Source organism: Cydia fagiglandana, chromosome 18 (assembly GCF_963556715.1).
Source record: "Cydia fagiglandana chromosome 18, ilCydFagi1.1, whole genome shotgun sequence".
NCBI classification, from domain to species: domain Eukaryota; kingdom Metazoa; phylum Arthropoda; class Insecta; order Lepidoptera; family Tortricidae; genus Cydia; species Cydia fagiglandana.
In genome coordinates this window covers 15902562-15920450 of record NC_085949.1, presented here as the reverse complement: position 1 = coordinate 15920450, position 17889 = coordinate 15902562, and the positions used below count along the sequence as shown (strand labels likewise).

At 41.0% G+C, this 17889-nt stretch overlaps 1 protein-coding gene across 5 annotated transcripts in view; it reads left to right on the top strand.

Annotated features, from left to right (window-relative positions):
• The window catches only part of LOC134673397 (sodium/calcium exchanger 3), a 217329-nt gene that overhangs the window by 167636 nt on the left and 31804 nt on the right, over positions 1-17889 (top strand). The gene's annotated exons all lie outside the window — the stretch shown is intronic.

Genomic DNA, 17889 nt, shown 5'->3' with positions numbered 1-17889 from the left:
TTGTCGGTGCTGAAAGAAATCACTCCACTACTGAGAAAGAGCTAAATGCGTTAATTTTTGCCCTAGAAAAGTTTAGAGGTTACATAGAGGGTTCTCCTCATAGAACTAAAGTTTACACTGATCATAGTAGTCTAAAATGGTTAGTAAGTTTGAAATCTCCAACAGGACGCCTGGCCAGATGGGCACTGCGTCTTTCTCAATTTAACTTTGATGTTCATTATCGAAAGGGTTCTGAAAATAAACTTGCGGATGCACTTTCTCGTGCTCCCATCGTTTCTGGTAACTTAAATTGTATATATCCAATTGGTTCCATACAGGATACTTGGTTTACTAACTTATTTGCTAGGGTGGAAAATACTCCACACAAGTATCCAGACTATAGGATAATTAATGGGAATTTATACAAGCGTGTCAGGGACAAGAATCCGTTAGCTAAAGACTGTGAATGGAAACGAGTAGTACCATTCGAGCTGAGACAGGATATATTGAAACAGTGTCATGATAGACCAGATGCGGCACACTTGGGTGTATTTAAAACCTTTAAACGGGTTTCACAAAGTTACTTTTGGCCCCGAATGCTAGGAGACATAAAGAAATATATTAAGAAATGTTCAATTTGTTTGGCATACAAAAGTAGCAATGAGGCATCTCCGGGGTTGATGGAACATCCTAAGCGCATACAAAGACCATGGCAAGTTATATGTACAGATATTCTCGGACCATTACCCAGAAGCTACAAGGGCCATACTTTTGTTCTAGTGGTCAGTGACTGTTTCACTAAGTATACATGTCTTTTCCCCATGAGAAACTCTTTGGCTAAAACAGTAGTAGATATCATTGAAAATAATGTGCTGTTAAAGTTTGGTATTCCCCAATGTATCATAATGGACAATGGCCCTCAGTATATTTCTAAGCACATGCAAAATTTGAAGGATAAATATAAAATACCTAAACTGTTTTATAACTGTAGGTTCACTCCACAAAATAATCCCGCGGAAAGAATTATAAGAGTAGTAGTCACTGCTATCGCATCTTATGTAGGTAAGGACCATCGCAAATGGGCAGAGGAGTTGAGTGGAATTGAGTTTGCTATTAATACTGCAGTTCATGAGGTCACTGGACGCAGTCCCTATTTTCTAAATTCTGGAAGGGAGGCTGTATTGTCAGGTGAATGGTATCCTGCAGGACCTTTGTCAACGGAGGAGTTGGTATTTGTTGATAGATCTTTGTATTCTGCTATGTTAACTCACCTCAAACCGCTGTTTGAGAATGTCAATGAACGCCTACAAAAGGCCTATCAACGTAGTAGAATGTACTATAATCGCAATAGAAGGTCTATTGAGTACGAGGAGGGTCAAGTTGTCTATAAAAAGGAATATCCACTCTCTGATGCTAGCAAGTTCTTCACACAAAAGTTAGCCCCAAAGTTTAAAATGTGTAAAGTCAAAACGAAAATATCAGCTGTTACTTATGAGTTGGAAGACTTAATTACTGGTAAATCGATAGGTATATGGCATGTCAAGGACATTCTGAAATCACAACCTGTGGGCTTGAACACCGATGCAGTTACCTAACTTTCACACTTTCTAAATTGCTTTTCATAACGTTTGTCATGTCTTAACCTCTTTCTTTCAGTAAAGTGAAGTGAATCAGTGCTTTGTGAAGTGAAAATGGTGATTATAAGTGCAGTGATGTGTAATACCATGTTCCCTTGAACATTGGATGAAGTTTCAATCCCATCTGGAGCGAAATTTTTCATTATGCACTTGTTGATAACCTCCATTTTCAATTCCTTTGGCGCTTACGACCTTTTGGAATGGGAAGCCTACACGTCAAGCGGTATGCGTTCCGTTTCACTTAAAACTTAATTGGATCTGTGTTCAAGTGTTAGTTCTTGTGTTCTATATTATGGAAATAGTTTCATGGTGTGTTCCTACACATAGTGACACTGGAAAAGGGGAGACTGGGGCAATTTAGTGCCCATCTCTTTTAAACTTTAATTTTTTTATAATAACTTTAAACTTTAATTAGAAATTGAAGTTTTCTGGGTAGGTACGTTCTGTTGGTTGTGCACTGTTTCTCTCTCTATAAACAGTGTATGGGAAATTGTTTTCACTTCTGTTGAGACAAATTCTTAAGGACTTATACTTACGTAACTTTATATTTTGATAAAATAGTTTAATCTGGATGCTTCTCTTTGTATCTCGGAAAGGGGACGGTAGTCTTCGGTGTGCTTCTGCACATTTGGTACAATAGGGGAGAGAGGGGTAAAATGTGTCACTGGTTTTGACACTTAGAATATTTTGTAGTTTCTTTTAATTAGGAATGCATATGACTGCTAACTCGTGGTCTACTTAATTTCATGCATTGGATTCTCGCTTGCGGTCCGTGCATGGGGAGTTCGTGTTCTTCTGCTGCACGCCTCCATGGAGTCGATAAGGTTGAAATGTCGTTTTCTTCCTGTCCGTACACCACGTTCTGGTGTTTCTGCAGTCTACTCTTAGCTTTTAGTGGTTGTGGAGTAGGCAAAAGCTCGGACGTGCACCCCGCCTAGAATTATTCTTCGCTCGCTGCACCGCCGAGATTTACTCTCCCAATCTCTCACTAGTCGATAGTTTTCTTGCATGTTAGTTATAAACATAGTTTAACTTGATAGTTAGGATTGTGTAAACCTCATGGCATAGCCAATATAGTTAATTACATGTTAAAAAAAAATGTTTCACTAACATTAACATTTTTTTATCTAAGTTGGGTGGTAATGTTACGTTTCAAACGTAACTAAAGGAATTTCTTTTTTTAGTTCCATACTCACAGCGACATTGTAATAAAACAGGCCGAACGAGATTGTTTTCAGCGCCATCTATCCGCACAAGGAGACACTTGAACCCTTAGTCGCGAGCTGTCGGTCTAGAAAACATTATGGTTCTTATTAAGTATTCAATATTTTCTTTAATGGTTGAAATATTTAGGTTTAGTTCCTCAAAAATATTAGTACTCGGTATCGTTGGTCTTTTAATATTATAATTTTCAAATATTGTTTGGGACATTGTTTGCAATGCCTGGCAAAATTCCTTGGCTCTGAGCGGGGTTTTTGTTTGAAAAAAGTGACAGGAGAGGAAATTGATTGTCGAACGAGATCAAGTCACTGAGATTTCCGCAGCCATGTGAGGAAGTTGGTGCAGATATTCTCTGGTCGCTTTGTACGGGAGCCATCCCTGTAAAATATGGAAATACATCTTCACTTTTTGTAGCGAGGTAAGCCACAGCGCAAATCTTTATAGAAATATAGCCCGGTTTTTTTATAACGTTCGTCTTTACTGATTTTACATTTCCTTGTTACAGCAAACAGAGCAATATGGCGTCCTAAATTGAATTCCTGGAGGATAATTTCTAAAGAAATATTTTTTTATAAATGTCAGCAGTGTAGCATCAATCGCTTCACTTGAGATCCGGGTAAGCATTTGCGATTTTATTGTAGGAAATGTAACCTTTTTTTCCGCCCTTGCCCATGTGTGTCGGATGACCGCATGGCCAATTTGTTGGTTTTCCTGTAAATGCCAGATCGGTGTGTTAGTTTAGTAATTGTCCAGTTAATTTCAGTGGAGAATCAATCCTTTTTTTTATATTGGGTTTCAATATGTGGTTTTTTTTTCCCTTTAGCCTTTATGCCGGTCCCTACCCTGGGCTTTTTTTCGGGCACGTGTCGGCGCTGGGCGTTGCCGTAGACGTTGGGCTGGAGCTTCGTGCTGCTCAGCGCGACGTTGGCGAAGCGGGCAGGCAGCCACCTGGACACGTGGCTGACGGTATCACCGCGTGTCACCGCGACTCTTGGCTGTTCCCCTGCGTGCCTCTGGGGCAGTGCGTAGCCACGGCTTCACCGGCTTCTGCTACGGACACGTGACTCAGGTGTGGTCAGATCTATTTTGTTATTGGCTCTCTCGAGCTCGTGACTCCTGTTGCGCATCGCGACGTTGGCGTGCTAGATAGGCGGTCACTTGGACACGTGGCTGGCGGTTTCAGCACGTGTCACCGCGGCTTTTGGCTGCCACCTATGCGCCTCTGGCGTGACTTGGTCACAGCTAGGCTGCCTTCTTTCTATAGACACGTGATTTAGGTGTGCTACTAATCAATAGACTTTAATTAACTTCACGCAATAGTGGCCTCTTAATAAACTTCAAGTGCTCAGTGCATAATTAGTGTATAGACATAATAAACTTTAACTGAGACTGCGTAACCAGTCCAATAGCATAGTGTTCTTAGTATAATAATAGCATAAGGTTATTTTCTGTACTGCCTTACTGTACAACTGTTTTTGTGTGAAACATTGATATTATATTTAATTGTCTCGAGCTCAAACAATAGTTTTCTTTTCCTCATCTTATTTTTACCTATTTTGTACGCTCTACAGCGTGCTGGCGCCCATTACTTCTCATTCTCTCTGTCTAAAATTAATTTTACTCATTAAATAGATTTTTAGGAATATCACAGACGTGTAGTGTGACAATAGAGCGTCAGACCCACGAACCCTGAGTACCACTGATAGTCCATAGCTCTTAAAAACCAAAACACCAATATAGCCTGTTACAGTGTAGCAAAATGTAGTTTTCTCGAGTCTGATTCTAAACGCCACTTTTCGACACTTTGTCAGTGGATTAAGTATTAATCGGATTTTTTTCTCAGACTAAAATAAAAACGTGGGGCGTTAGTATTTAAAAATGTTGAGTAAGATCTATAAAAGTAAAAATATACAATGAAATGTGGACCTTTCTGAGCTAGAGGTATGACGTAGAAAAGGTAAAATTGGGTTATAATGATTTCTAGTTATGTTTACTCATATTTCTTTTCCAAATATATGAATGTATTATATTTCCCAACGTATTTTTATTCCAACGCCCCACGTTTTTATTTTAGTCTGAGATAAAAATCCGATTAATACTTAATCCACTGACAAAGTGTCGAAAAGTGGCGTTTAGAATCAGACTCGAGAAAACTACATTTTGCTACACGTCTTGCATGAATACTGCCCAGAAAAGAAACATAGGTAGTACATATACGTATAGAACTCCGATTAGTATAATAATTTTTATTTTCTAGTTTTTGGTACACATCTGATTAAAATAAAACCGTTTAACTTAAAACTTTTTTACCTTAATTTTATTAAACGGTTTTATTTAGCTTGACCCCGTATCTTCTTTGTATATATCTACATATATATATATATATGTGCTTCAAATCTTGCAATCGATTTTTCGACCACTTCTACTCAACCGATTTCAATGAAATTTGGCATCCGTATCAAGTCCCGGTGACAATGACTTTTTATAATATTTTCAACCCTGGACCTTAAACCCTGATGCTGCAGAAACACTGCTTACCATAACCGAGAGTATTACAGACTTGCTAGTTTAACTATATTATTGTTGCTATGAAACAAATCCTTTGTGACTTATTACTGACTTCCAACTCTTCAGTTCTGATGCTGCACGGTTACTGCCTGCCTTAACCACCGGGATTGATACAGTTCTGATACTAGAATAGGATTTTAAGTATTAGGCAGGGGCACTTGCGTTTAATAATGGCCTCCAACTCCTCGATCGTGATGATGCAACATTACTGCCTGCCATAACCGACAGGTTGGAGAATGTGTCAATTTTAAAGTAGTGCTCTATGTTTTAGGAAGAGGCATTTACGTTTAATATTGTCCTCCCAAGTCATCAGTTCTGATGCTGCAGGGTTACTGCCTGCCTTAACCACCAAGATTAATAAAGTTCTGATTTCATAGTAAGATTTAAAGTATTGGACAGGGGCACTTGCATTTAATAATGACCTCCAACTCCTCGATCGTGATGATGCAAGGTTACTGCCTGCCATAACCGACAGTTTGGCGAATGTGTAAATTTTAAAGTAGTGCTCATTGTTTTAGGTAGAGGCATTTGCGCTTCATATTGTCCTCCCAACTCATCAGTTCTGTCTGATGCTGCAGGGTTACTGCCTGCCTTAACCACCAAGATTAATACATTTCTGACTTCAAAGTAGGATTTGAAGTATTAGGCAGTAGGGGCATTAGCATTTAAAAATGACCTCCAACTCCTCAGTCCTGATGATGCAAGGTGTAGCCTGCCCATACTATAGGTATAGCTTGGAAAATATGCGAAGTCCCAAGTAGGTAATCATTTTAGTATGAGGGCGCTTCGAGCCTTCGACCTTACGCGGTGCTCGGCTTTTGGCCTTCGCATTTAGACATGAGCACTAACCTGCCGGACGCTTCGGGCCTTCGGCCCTACGCGGTGTCTTCGGCCTTCGGCCTTCGCAATTAAGACACTTAATCATTGTTCTCTGTTCGAACCTGCTGGACGTTTCGGGCCTACGGCCCTACGCGGAGCTCGGCCTTCGGCCTTCGCAATTAAAACACTTAACCATTGTTCTCTGTTCGAGCACTAACCTGCCGGGAGCTTCGGGCCTACGGCCATACGCGGAGCTCGGCCTTCGGCCTTCGCAATTAAGACACTTGAACCATTGTTCTCTGTTCGAGCACTAACCTGCCGGACGCTTCGGGCCTTCGGCCCTACGCGGAGCTCGGCCTTCGGCCTTCGCAATTAAGACACTGGAACCATTGTTCTCTGTTCGAGCACTAACCTGCCGGACGCTTCGGGCCTACGGCCCTACGCGGAGCTCGGCCTTCGGCCTTCGCACTCAAGACACTTGAACCATTGTTCTCCGTTCGAGCACTAACCTGCCGGGCGCCTTGGGCCTACGGCCCTACGCGGAGCTCGGCCTTCGGCCTTCGCAATTAAGATACTTGAACCAATGTTCTCTGTTCGAGCACTAACCTGCCGGACGCTTCGGGCCTACGGCCCTACGCGGAGCTCGGCCTTCGGCCTTCGCAATTGAGACACTTGAACCATTGTTCTCTGTTCGAGCACTAACCTGCCGGGCGCTACGGGCCTACGGCCCTACGCGTAGCTCGGCCTTCGGCCTTCGCAATTAAGACACTTGAACCATTGTTCTCCGTTCGAGCACTAACCTACCGGGCGCCTCGGGCCTACGGCCCTACGCGGAGCTCGGCCTTCGGCCTTCGCAATTAAGATACTTGAACCAATGTTCTCTGTTCGAGCACTAACCTGCCGGACGCTTCGGGCCTACGGCCTTACGCGGAGCTCGGCCTTCGGCCTTCGCAATTGAGACACTTGAACCATTGTTCTCTGTTCGAGCACTAACCTGCCGGACGCTTGAACCATTATCTTTTTTTTTATCTTTATCTTATTGTTCTCTATTTGAGCACTAACACTAACCTGCCGGACGCTTCGGGCCTTCGGCCCTACGCGGAGCTCGGCCTTCGGCCTTCGCAATCAAGACACTCGAACCATTGTTCTCTGTTCGAGCACTAACCCGCCGGGCGCTTCGGCCTTCGCAATTAAGACACTTGAACCATTGTTCTCTGTTCGAGCACTAACCTGCCGGGCGCTACGGGCCTACGGCCCTACGCGTAGCTCGGCCTTCGGCCTTCGCAATTAAGACACTTGAACCATTGTTCTCTGTTCGAGCACTAACGTGCCGGACGCTACGGGCCTTCGGCCCTACGCGGAGCTCGGCCTTCGGCCTTCGCACTCAAGACACTTGAACCATTGTTCTCCGTTCGAGCACTAACCTGCCGGGCGCCTCGGGCCTACGGCCCTACGCGGAGCTCGGCCTTCGGCCTTCGCAATTAAGACACTTGAACCATTGTTCTCTGTTCGAGCACTAACGTGCCGGACGCTACGGGCCTTCGGCCCTACGCGGAGCTCGGCCTTCGGCCTTCGCACTCAAGACACTTGAACCATTGTTCTCCGTTCGAGCACTAACCTGCCGGGCGCCTCGGGCCTACGGCCCTACGCGGAGCTCGGCCTTCGGCCTTCGCAATTAAGATACTTGAACCAATGTTCTCTGTTCGAGCACTAACCTGCCGGACGCTTCGGGCCTACGGCCCTACGCGGAGCTCGGCCTTCGGCCTTCGCAATTGAGACACTTGAACCATTGTTCTCTGTTCGAGCACTAACCTGCCGGACGCTTCGGGCCTTCGGCCCTACGCGGAGCTCGGCCTTCGGCCTTCACAATTAAGACACTTGAACCATTGTTCTCTATTTGAGCACTAACACTAACCTGCCGGACGCTTCGGGCCTTCGGCCCTACGCGGAGCTCGGCCTTCGGCCTTCGCAATCAAGACACTTGAACCATTGTTCTCTGTTCGAGCACTAACGTGCCGGACGCTACGGGCCTTCGGCCCTACGCGGAGCTCGGCCTTCGGCCTTCGCACTCAAGACACTTGAACCATTGTTCTCCGTTCGAGCACTAACCTGCCGGGCGCCTCGGGCCTACGGCCCTACGCGGAGCTCGGCCTTCGGCCTTCGCAATTAAGACACTTGAACCATTGTTCTCTGTTCGAGCACTAACGTGCCGGACGCTACGGGCCTTCGGCCCTACGCGGAGCTCGGCCTTCGGCCTTCGCACTCAAGACACTTGAACCATTGTTCTCCGTTCGAGCACTAACCTGCCGGGCGCCTCGGGCCTACGGCCCTACGCGGAGCTCGGCCTTCGGCCTTCGCAATTAAGATACTTGAACCATTGTTCTCTGTTCGAGCACTAACCTGCCGGACGCTTCGGGCCTACGGCCCTACGCGGAGCTCGGCCTTCGGCCTTCGCACTCAAGACACTTGAACCATTGTTCTCCGTTCGAGCACTAACCTGCCGGGCGCCTCGGGCCTACGGCCCTACACGTAGCTCGGCCTTCGGCCTTCGCAATTAAGACACTTGAACCATTGTTCTCTGTTCGAGCACTAACGTGCCGGACGCTACTACGGGCCTTCGGCCCTACGCGGAGCTCGGCCTTCGGCCTTCGCAATTAAGACACTTGAACCATTGTTCTCTGTTCGAGCACTAACGTGCCGGACGCTACGGGCCTTCGGCCCTACGCGGAGCTCGGCCTTCGGCCTTCGCAATTAAGACACTTGAACCATTGTTCTCTGTTCGAGCACTAACCTGCCGGACGCTTCGGGCCTACGGCCCTACGCGGAGCTCCGCCTTCGCCTTCGCAATCAAGACACTTGAACCATTGTTCTCTGTTCGAGCACTAACCTGCCGGACGCTTCGGGCTCTCAACTAAAAACTGAAAAATAAAATTAAGGTAAAAAAGTTTTAAGTTAAACGGTTTTATTTTAATCAGATGTGTACCAAAAACTAGAAAATAAAAATTATTATACTAATCGGAGTTCTATACGTATATGTACTACCTATGTTTCTTTTCTGGGCAGTATTCATGCAAGACGTGTAGCAAAATGTAGTTTTCTCGAGTCTGATTCTAAACGCCACTTTTCGACACTATGTCAGTGGATTAAGTATTAATCGGATTTTTTTCTCAGACTAAAATAAAAACGTGGGGCGTTGGAATAAAAATACGTTGGGAAATATAATACATTCATATATTTGGAAAAGAAATATGAGTAAACATAACTAGAAATCATTATAACCCAATTTTACCTTTTTCTACGTCATACCTCTAGCTCAGAAAGGTCCACATTTCATTGTATATTTTTACTTTTATAGATCTTACTCAACATTTTTAAATACTAACGCCCCACGTTTTTATTTTAGTCTGAGAAAAAAATCCGATTAATACTTAATCCACTGACATAGTGTCGAAAAGTGGCGTTTAGAATCAGACTCGAGAAAACTACATTTTGCTACACGTCTTGCATGAATACTGCCCAGAAAAGAAACATAGGTAGTACATATACGTATAGAACTCCGATTAGTATAATAATTTTTATTTTCTAGTTTTTGGTACACATCTGATTAAAATAAAACCGTTTAACTTAAAACTTTTTTACCTTAATTTTATTATCAAATACTGACAAAAAAACCGGTCAAGTGCGAGTCAGACTCGCGTTCCAAGGGTTCCGTACATTAATCAATTTTAACAATGTATGTTTTTCATGGAACATGAATTAAATGTCTTTAAAAACTAATTAATTAAGTCCGACTCACGCTTGACTGCAAATTTCTAATAGGTTTGTCATCTATTGGTAAATAACTATTTTGTGTATTTCTTACAAAATTTTAGACCCAGTAGTTTCGGAGATAAAGGGGAGGGGGGAATAGTCGGACAGACAGACAGACTTACGAGTGATCCAGTAAGGTTTCCGTGTTTTCGTTTTGAGGTACAGAACCCTCAACGAGAGTAAAACAATATAAAAGGAACATCCTGCAGGTGTGGTTTATAGGTACACTTAAATTTTTGTTATGTAAATGACCTACATATACTTAAGGAAATATTTCAATCGCTTTACGGCTTATTTTACTAACTTGTGGCACGATATTATAACCTTCAGCCAAATGGGTTCATGTCGTGTAGCACTAAACTAATTAAATAATAAGTTTTTTTATATAACTATTTTAATACACTTCCTTGAAAGGTATTGATTTAGTTGTGAAAATACAACCTGACTATTGTGAAAATTATATTAGGTAGTATTTATATCAGATTTTAAGTAAAAATATATAAAAATAATTGTTCCGTGAACAAAGTTTTGTACGGAATACTAAAAACTACGTATTGAAGATACCAAAACAACGATCAAATTATTACCTATTTCTTAAATTTTAATTTTAAACATAACTGCTTTAAAAAAAAATTACCTACATCTAAATTGTGTTGCAAATAAAGTATTCTGATACTGGTTTTGAATTTAAAGTGTTACAGGAGTTTCATAGATCTACAAAAAATCACAAAAAAAAATCCAAAACTAGGTGTAAGTTCCAAACTTGAATCAAAAGAGAAATATCTCAACGTAACTGTTAGTTCCCGAAGCACCTACATTTCTATTTCAACTCCACATCGGCTATTACAGCGAGAATCCCATCGCAGTTTGCCCGTAAGTCCGCGGCGGGAGGCCCAATTGCCGATTGGCGGACGAACGATGCCTTTAACCGGTAGGGTGCGTTATGGAGCTGACAGCGACGAGCGACAGCGATGAGCGGTAAACGGCAAATTAGTTTGTAGGTGCCTAGTATCCTATACGTTGCTACATACTAGTATGTAATACTCGTAGGATGTTAGAAGGCGCCGCGCAGAGAACGATAAGGGGGATTTCAATCTCAAATGTACCTAGTGTCAAAAATATTAGAAAATGTTCCGTGCTTTTAAGAGATCAGTAGCATATTTATGTCATAATATCTATATATTATGATGACAGACTAATTGTAAGTTCGATAACAATAGGAATACAAGCCTTGGCTAACGGTTAGATAATGTAACTTAACATAAAATAATTTTCTGATATTTCTGTTTTAACTCCACATCGGCTATTACAGCCAAAATCCCATCGCAGTTTGGCCGTAAGTCCGCGGTGGGTGGCCCAATTGCCGATTGGCGGACGAACGATGCTTTTAACCGTTAGGGTGCGATATGGAGCTGCTAGCGACGAGAGACAGCGATGAACGGCAGATAATAATTGCTCGGAGCAATGTTGAGCCAAACGGAGGCGAGAATGCCCGAAAGGAGTGTCGCCCCACTGACCCTACAGCTCCGCTAACCCCTCCGTTTGTCGCTAATCGCTTCTCTTCTCGCTAAAACCAAAGCCTTACCCGAGCTATACTCGGTATTCCCATTCCATACACGTTGCGAGAAGGGAAGCTTCGGTACGATTCCACTGTCCAATATTTTGGAGATATATCGGGTTTCGCCATGAAACTGCGCAGATAACAAAAAATCTGTGGTCGTGCACGCGAAGGGAAGTCAAGTTGTGTCAACCATAATAATTGCTCGGAGCAATGCTGGCCGCGTAGCCAACATGCCAATCGCTTACGCTTCGCAGCGATCAAAACGCAACTGTCGCTGTCGCACTAATATGAAAGAGCGATGAAAAGATACAAAGCGTTTCGTTGTCGAAGCGATAGCGATTGTCATCTTGGCTAAGCCGGCAGCTCCGCTAACCTCCGTTCGCCGCTAATCGCTTCTCTTCTCGCTAAAACCAAAGCCTTACCCGAGCTATACTTACTCGGTATTCCCATTCCATACACATTGTGAGAAGGGAAGCTTCGGTACGATTCCACTGTCCAATATTTTGGAGATATATATCGGGTTTCTTGGCAACACTGCCCAGATAACAAAGGAAATGTTTGTTGTAAATTCAGGCGATTGCTACTTGGCAAGGAAACGTGTTATCGAGCGAAAATGCTAAAAAGAGTTTTATTATCAATGCATTTTCGGTCGACAGGCTTTTTAATCTAAAATGTTGAACGAAACGTATGACAATTTATCTGGAATTAAAAAGGACACGATTTTGTGATATCTCCCTGGACCTTCTTGTGGTATTTGTTTAATTTGAGAATGAATTATTTAGAGTCACAGGAAACCACATTGTTTTGGCTGCGGGTTCTTGTAACTCTTGGTATGGACTGTCACCTTTAAGCAGTCGTAAATAATGATATCAAAATTCACGGCATCACGGCGCGATTCGGGAAATGGCGGCGGCTGAACCTTATGGCGGCTGGCGCTTACGTCGCATAGCGCCGCAATAATATTGGAGCGGCGTTAATAATATCGTAAGCTCGAATCCAACCGCCTTAAGGTACCTTTACCTATGGGACGTCACATATCTTTACTATTTCATATCTAGTAAATCTCTAAGTCATTTTCCAAAATGCGCCGTCAGTCAATTGGCCAGTCCTCAAGAAGGACCACCGCTAAAAGGGCACACTGTCATTTCTCTAATAAAGTCCCCTCAGTAACGCGGCACGTAAACATCTTTACAGCCCTTTATTCAAATCAGAGTCCTACGCACTGACCCGACACTCCGCTTTGAATAAAACGATTTGTTCTGGTTCGGTAATGGGACACGGAACTTTTCGTGCTTGTCCCTGTTTTATCGATGTCTAACAACACACAGTTAAGTAGTAGGATAGAAGTAGCTAGTATTTGAGATTTATGTAGCCCTCGGCTGACGGTCTTTCCACCGCGATGCAACCGGCTACCTAACGATTGTTTTTATTCACAATAGCGTCTAAGGAATGCAAATCGGTTATTTTTTGTATGGAAATAACCGCGGTTTCGGTTAATAACCGATTATTTCCATACAATAAAATAACCGATTTGCATTCCCTAATAGCGTCTAAACTATCATCTGACAAAGTGTCAATAGGGGATGCGATAATAGCAATGTCGCTGAAGTAATGTCGTAACTGTAATGCAGTTGCAATTGACATCTGAATGTGAGCTTTAACACTTTCAGTGCCAAGCGCCCCATTTCCAATACAAAATGAACCCACCTAGCGGGTTCCTGGCAGTGCCTGTCTAAAGTGAGTTTTTCTGATACACCGACTCATCTCATAAAAATATGCACCAAACTTTGGCCCCTCAGAAACGCTTTAATTCCGCAGAACACTAAGTGCGGCGTCGTTAATAAAAAATTCGCGTTAACACTCGGAAAAGCGAGAAAAGCGCCTATAGAATTTCAGAGGAAAACCCGTGGAATTTCCACGTTCCCGGGAATTAAGAGCGCTTTATGCTTTCATTTTTATCTGTTTAAGTGTTTTCGCGGTGTTTATTTCTGCAGAGCGATGCTGGGCTAGGATTAAAAGATGGCTAAGATTTTTATCTAGAAATTATATTTGAAATTAGTTTTCTTAATTATTTCGTTAGTTTTATTATTTAGCGCGAGATAAACTGAAGGTCTAGCCAAGATGACAACCTTAAGCTAATGTATCTACTATTATTTGACGTAGAACTAATTATTTGACTACTTGAATTATTAATAATTTGTATACTTCTATTTAATGATATATGATATATGTGATGTTATCCATATGTTTAAATTTTAATTATTTAAAAATGGAGTATTTATAGCTTATGTATATAGGTATCTTAGGTATTCTGTTTACGTACAAAATATATAAACAACCAAATTTTATGATCGCTTTACAATATTAGTGGAACATAATCATAAATACTTTATTTCAAATAAACTATCTATGTATAACATATTGAATATAAAATAACTTATTAAAATAAGATGTTATCTATGAAAAGGGACCTTATTGTCGATGGCGCTTACGTCATTATTAACGTTGCTCCGACATAAATACAATGCCGCGCGACGCTGTGCGGCGTAAGTGCCATCGACAATAAGGTCCCTTTTCATAGATAATGCCCCATATGTTTACTTGTGACTTCTATGATTTATATTTTTAATGTTACTAATAATTGAATGTTTAATTTAATGAACATACTCGTAATTATTACCTGCATGCAGTTTAGGTAAAAACTCACTATTTCTATGCCTATTCAGGCAGGATGTGCTGAACAAAAATTGTGTTATTACATCTTTACTACTCGTAATGTACCTCATTCAAAGAAATAAATAAATGATTGATTGATTGATTGATTGATTGATTTATAGTCTGTCAAACCAAATTTGTCAGTTAATAACAAAAAAAAACTTTACTCATCCTTTTCTTTTGGGTGCTAGTACTAGTGTAAGACAAAGATAGTATAATTATGTCTGTGTTTGAAATGAGACAGTTTTTTGACAAACTATAACAGCTTCACTGTTCACGTATTTTTAGTCACCCACGCGACATGTTTCCGAGGTCTCCAAAAAAATACATGACGTCGGCCTAACTCGCAAACCTCGTAACTACTCCGGGGGAGTTACGAGGTTTGCGACTATAAGTACTTGTCCAAGGTAGCAATTACTAATTTCCTTGAAATGGAGTTACGAGGTTTGCGAGTTAGGCCGACGATGAGTGAAACCGTAAAATAAAAAATCTTGCACATTGTTTGGAAAAATTGATAAATTGTAGGTAAATAGTTTGACAGCCAAAACTAGGAATGGTAAAATCCACCTAGCTAGATTTATTCGTATTTCAGTCATATAAAAGCATTTTGATGTTTCTTATTGGCAACATTATTCTGAATAATCGTGAGTTCGACAAATTAATCATGAATAAAGTCCGAATACACATCAACATTAGGTATAATATCTGAGAAAATATTGGAAAATTTGTAAAAACTCAGAAATGCGCGTTATCCCAGAGATAAGACCTAGTTAGTTCGATTTATCGCCTCCGAAAACCTTATTTTAAGTGTATAATACCTTTAAATTTGCTCGTTAAAAGGTTTTAGATTTGAAATAGAAAGAGTCATGGCTCCATATTTGCTACAAACTGTCTACTAATCACATTAAAATTAAACCCAGTATTAAAACAAGTTACAATGTATTTTAGTGGTAATAAAGAAACGATAGAGACCGGGGAAGTGGTTTATTATTACATTATTCTGATAGTTTATAGTTTCCTGCTGTACTTCGCTTAATATTATACCTAGATCTTGCGTTTTAAGAGGCGAATGGAAAAGATTTGAAATGAATATACTTACACAGACACATGTGTTTCACTTATTTACGTGACGTATTAGCTAGGGCTACTTGCACCCTATAGACTAGGAATATCCTCTAGGCCGAGTTTAGAGCAATTATTTCATGCAACCGATGATTCCAAAAATGCGAGGGTGCGCGGGACGAGGTGAGCGAAGTCCCGTGCGTGCCTTAATAGGTCCGTTCAAAGACACGGACGTCACTCAAAAACACTTTTGACTCGAACATGGAGTAAAATTACCGTATGCGTGGCAGAGGGGGTAGCGCGACTATGCTCAATCTGGAGGATGTTTTGTCTGTGTTGTACCCTTATTCATAAACGCGCTACAAACTTCAATTAGACAATAATTGTTTGTCCTTATCTGTAATTTTGACTTATGTATTTGTAAGAAAGAGATGGTTTTAACTTGGAATTTTATTTATATGCAAGCTTTATTTAACACAAGTTATTCGCATATCTGTACACCAATATACAGGTACGTACCTGCACATAGGTACACCACATATAGATTATAATTACTTGTGAAAATAGAATCGCAATGTCAGTTTCATTTGCAACCACTCACTGATGTAACCAGTCAGATGCATCGTTGAACCCATCATGCAATATTAAGTCAACTTCTGCATCTAACTATAGGTACACATAATAATGATAATAATTTAGCCTATATACGTCCCAGTGCTGGGCACAGGCCTCCTCTCAAGCACGAGAGGGTTAAGGCTGTAGTCCCCACACTAGCCCAATGTGGGTTGGGGACTTCACATACACCTTTGAATTTCTTCACGAATGTATGTAGGTTTCCTCACGATGTATAGGTATTCCTTCACCGAAAAGTTAGTGGAAAATATCAAATGATATTCCGTACATAAGTTCCAAAAACTCATTGGTATGAGTCAGGATTTGAACCCACGACCTCCGGATTAAAAGTCGGACGTCAGATCCACTCGGCCACCATCGCTTTACATAGGTACAGTGGCGTTCAAAAGTGCATGGATAGAATAGATGTCGACCCACTGTCGACCGTAATATCTTAATATTACGGTTGAAACATGTCCATCTATTTTTGAATGCCAGTGTACCTACATAATATGTACAACAATAAAATCCTGTCTTTCTCTAGTACCCAACATTGTTATTATTTTAGAAACACAGCTTTAAAGAGATTAGAAACAAACCTATTTTCGTTTTGCGGCTTATCCGTCCGTCTTTCGTGCTCAGTCGGATCCGAGTAATCGTTCGTGAAATATTTCGTTTCAAGCATTTCATTGGCATCTTGAGCGGTATTTAAACAATAAAAATGTATGGAATTCAATTTTAATTTGTATATATTTTTAATGGGATACAAGTACTTATAAAACTTTTAAACATTTTTTTTAGTTAGCCTTTTAGTGTGTCCCACTGCTGGGCAAAGGCCTCCCTTCTTTCCCGCCACTTGACTCTATCTAATGCAAAACAATTTTTAAATAATATAAATAACGAAATGAGACAGCGGGGAAATGCCGCCAGCATCCTTGGTACAATGCCTCAGGGGCCTATTTTAGATTTAAGCTAGTTATTAATTTCGTTTAGTTGTACCACTGTATATATATTGTTTGTAAATAAATGATTTCATAATCGAAAAAAAAAAAACGAAATTAAAACAATATCAATATCTATTCAATAACAGATTTTTTAATATGAGTTCTACCGCTGAGTTCTTTATTGCCTGCTACAAATAAAAATAATCTGAGTGACATAGACGAGTTCACACAAGTGCACACACAAACAATCCGGTTAGAATCTTATCTTTTCTGTGGGAAAAATACGACGCGTCTTGGGTCATGGTTTACTTACCTAAACGATACATCCTAAGGTCACTTCCCTCAAAAAAAACTTTAAAAACCAACGTATTAATAACACGACTGTTGGTTTGTACCTGAATATAGCCGGTCAAACAACTTTATCAGTAGAAAAAGCCGCGAAATTCAAATTTTCTATAGGACGATTACCCTTACCGTCTACATATGTTAAATTTTGCCGCGTTTTTCTACTGATGGAAATGGCTTGACAGATTTTATGTGTTCGTTATTTGTTCATCTGTGTGTATGTGTTGTAAGATACGCTATTTAGAGGTTGAATGTGTGTGATTGTTATTGTATTCACCATATCATGTTGACGTTTTTTTTTCAGAAATTAAGTCCAAATAATTTAGAAGTCTAACTGCAAAACGTTTAACTAGAATCTGATTTGTGTAATAAGGCTGTCATTTAATTTATAATTTTAGGAACTCATAATCGTATTTTCCATGATTAAAATAAATAAATGACAAATGATTTGTGTGTTTAAAAAATAATGTGTAGGTAAGCTACCTACTCATAGTCAGTCGCTTTCCAAAAGCAAAGCTTTATTTTATGGAGGGGCTCAGGTGCTTAAACATACCCAAACCTTAAAAAAATCCCTTAAAACCCTTAAATAATTGCCTTATTTTCTGCATTAACACCC